The sequence below is a fragment of the Gavialis gangeticus genome, unplaced genomic scaffold, assembly GCF_001723915.1.
Source record: "Gavialis gangeticus isolate Ggan-Ray unplaced genomic scaffold, GavGan_comp1, whole genome shotgun sequence".
In the NCBI taxonomy this organism is placed as follows: Eukaryota; Metazoa; Chordata; order Crocodylia; family Gavialidae; genus Gavialis; species Gavialis gangeticus.
The window spans coordinates 29,485,594-29,489,010 of record NW_017728995.1 but is presented as its reverse complement, the minus strand read 5'-3'; positions in this window follow the sequence as shown (position 1 = coordinate 29,489,010).

Here is a 3,417-nt window from a genome sequence, read left to right as displayed (position 1 = left end):
CCGCCCCCGGCCCGTCTCCTAGGCAACCTCTGGACCACCCCCCCCCACCTCCCGAGAAGCCGCCTGAGGTCTCAGCCAACCAGGAGCCCGGATCCGAACGTGTCATCCCAGACACACAACGAGCACCCTTCCGCCTGGAAACTACGAAGCCCAGCGGCGCGGGGAGCCTACAAGTCCCGGCATGCCTTGCCCAGGCCGTCCCTGGGGGCGGGGCTGCCCCCTCGAGGTGCCAGGCGGCGGGGGACACGGAAGGCACCGAGAGCTGGGAGGCGGCGGACTAGGAGCTGGGGAAAAATTTGCTGATATTGAAGGTGGCAAATACAGCTGCCACAAACTGGTTCAAGGGGTGAAGGGAGAAATAAACCTGGGCGAGGCCTAAGACAGCTAAAGTATTGAAAGTGTTTTTTTTCAATAAGTAGGGGAGGGGGGTTAGCTGCACTCAGGTTAGCTGCAGTGGCAAAGAGTTAAAAAGGCTAAAAATAAGGACAGAACAGGTGAGAGAGACTGCTCAGCCAAGGGAGGTGGTTTGCGGAGCTGGTGAAACGGTGGGTGCCTGTACGTGAGCAGGGCGGTGCTGTAATTGCAGTGCCTTTAAGCAGACTTGATTAATAGAGTCTGCTGGTGTGTGGTTATTACGGCGCTCCGGCCAGCCTCCCCGTCTTGTGTCAGCATCCCTGTGCTCCAGAGTGGTGGCAGGAGCACTCTAGTTAAAGCACCCCAGCCTCCATTTTGAAGCACAGGGATTGCAGATACAGGCGGTCATCAGACTTACAACACAATCGGTTACTGAAAACCGTGTCTTAAGTTGAAACGTTGCAACTCATAAGAAGCAACATTATAAATGGGGGATTGATTCCTTAACCAAGGCCCAATACCCTGTTTTCACCAAAAATACCCCAGAATTTTGTACTCGATCAATTATAGATGAGTAATATAGCTACATTAATGTATTTATATCATAAATATCAATCATATTGATTTGGAAGGATGTCTTTGAGGTGACTTTGCTGGACTTTTTGAAGGGCTCTTGGCTGGAGTCTTGGCTGCAGGTTTTTCTGGAGTCTTGTCGGCATTCTTAAGGAAGGTGTCCGAGGAGGCTTGGACAGACGTTCTCCAGGGAGACGAGCGATACAGCAAACTTGTTCGCTGGCGTGGCATCGCATCGGATCAAGCGTAAAGTCAAAACCTGGTGTCAATTTCTAAACGTAAGTGCAAAACGTCGTAACTCGAAACGTAGGTCAAGGACTGCCTGTACATGAGAAGCCCCAGGTGCTTTAATTATAGCCACTCTCGGAGACGCTTTCATTAAAGTGTGTACCCCCAGAGTACATGTAAAAATGCCCATGGATCCTGGAGTAATTAAGGAACTGGCTCACATAATTTCTGGGTATTATTTGTCCTTGAGAGCTCTTGGAGGACACTGAAGTTCCAGAAGACTGAAGTAATACAACGGTTTCCAACCTGTGCCGGCCCACAGATGACAACGCTGGGCAAATAATCTGCTGTGAGCAATGCAATACTTTGCCCTCCCTGTCAAAATGAAGCAGCATGAAGTTGTGGAAAGTAACATTTTCCTGGCCCAGAGCAATGTCAGAGTATCATCTTGCAAGCAACAACCTGTAAACCAGGAGATGGAGACGGCTGTATTAAATGAAAAAGAGGAACTCCATATTCCATTTAGCTGTTAGTCTTCATGGCCTATTTAGCTCTTCTTTAACGAGATGGTCAGGCATGGTATCATTAGAAATAAATTACTGAGGCAAACACTCACAGGAAAAATACCCATTTTGCTGCAAGGAATCATTTCCACTTTACACAGGTAGAAGGAAATGCAATTACCGCTGGAAAACATTTGGCACATAGTGTAAAAAGTAGCTGTTCATAACCTTTAATCTTATTTTTGATAGGATGTTGGTCCCAGATATGCTGTTACAAAGCAATAATATAATAGTAAGCCATTTGCACAGACAAGATGAAACAATAATAAGAAATAGAGTGTAGCAATGGACCATTGTCTCAGGAGTGGAGACTTTATAATGGAAATTATACCCCTCGTAATTGCATTTTTGACAGCACGTGAGCTAAAAATTATCAGCATAACAGTAACAGCTAAGAAAGATATTATTAGCTCTAAAACAAAATCCCTGCCTTCCTGTCCAAGATAAATGTACAACAAACCCTAATAACACCTGTAATGATTTTGAGATGGATCTTATTTAGAGCCAGGCTTTGAATCCCTTCTGTGGGGGAGCAGTTACTCACCTAAGGAGCCCTGTTAAAGGCTTTTGGGAACTACACATTTTAACAGTTCATTAGTGCAAGAAGGGGGTTCAGGGTCTGGCTGGCAGTTTTCACATAAGCCACCATTGAAATGATAGCAGTTCTAGAGCAGACTTAAAAACAAAATCAAGGAGACTGCAGGATTTCGTCTAGAACTAACATAACAGCAGACTCGCAGCTAACCCAACTATAATCCTTAGCCAGTGAGCAGGTTTCACATAGGTCAGTTTTTCTTCATCTTTGCTATACCAGGGCAACCCTACTTCCCTTCCTATTTAGGGGCTTCTTGCTGGGGCTTCCATGCTTGTTCAGCAATATAGTATGGTCTGGGCATTCCTGTAAGCCAGGCTTGTCCAACATATGGCCCACAGGCCGCCATGCGGCCCGCCAAGCCATTTTATCTGGCCCGCGGCAGAGCGCAGACCCGCTGCCGAGCGCAAAGCCGAGGCGGAGCCACCGCCACGCAGTGCAGAGCCACCGTGGCCAGGCGAGGCAGGCAGGGCTGGCAGCAAGCGGAGGGGAGCTGCTTACCCGCACGGGGGTGGGCTCATCAGTGAGCCACTGCCCTGAGGGCTGCACGGCGCGGGGCTGCCCCAGCTGGGGACAGTGCGTGCAGCTTCTTCTCTGGCTCCGCCTCTTGCCCCCCAGCGCATGGCTGGAGGAGCTGCAGCGTGGCCTGCACCATGCCCACACACGTGGTGGACGGAGGCATGAGGTAGGTTCCCGCGCAGAGTTGGGGGTGCCTTGGGGCTGGGCTGGAGCTGCGGGGTGTGCAGTTGCCGGAGCGGAGTTGGGCGGTTCAGGTCCTGCTAATGTAGCCTGCATGGCTGAGGATGGGGGTCTGCATGCTGCTGGAGCAGCCCGTGCAGTGAGGGGGTCGTAGGGGCCCACCCCCACAGCGTGCAGCCTGTGCAACACATGCTGGTGTCATCTGGGGCCCACAGCCCTGGGCTAGCTTATCCTTGAGATCTCTTCCACGTCTCTGCAGTATATGCCTACAATTTCTATTTAATTAACCACAATGACCACGATCAAGTTAGTAAAGGATCTCAAGGATAAGCTAGTCCAGAGCTGTTCAGATCTGGCGAGGCTGCGAGCCCCAGATGACACCAGCACGTGTTGCAGAGGCTGCACGCT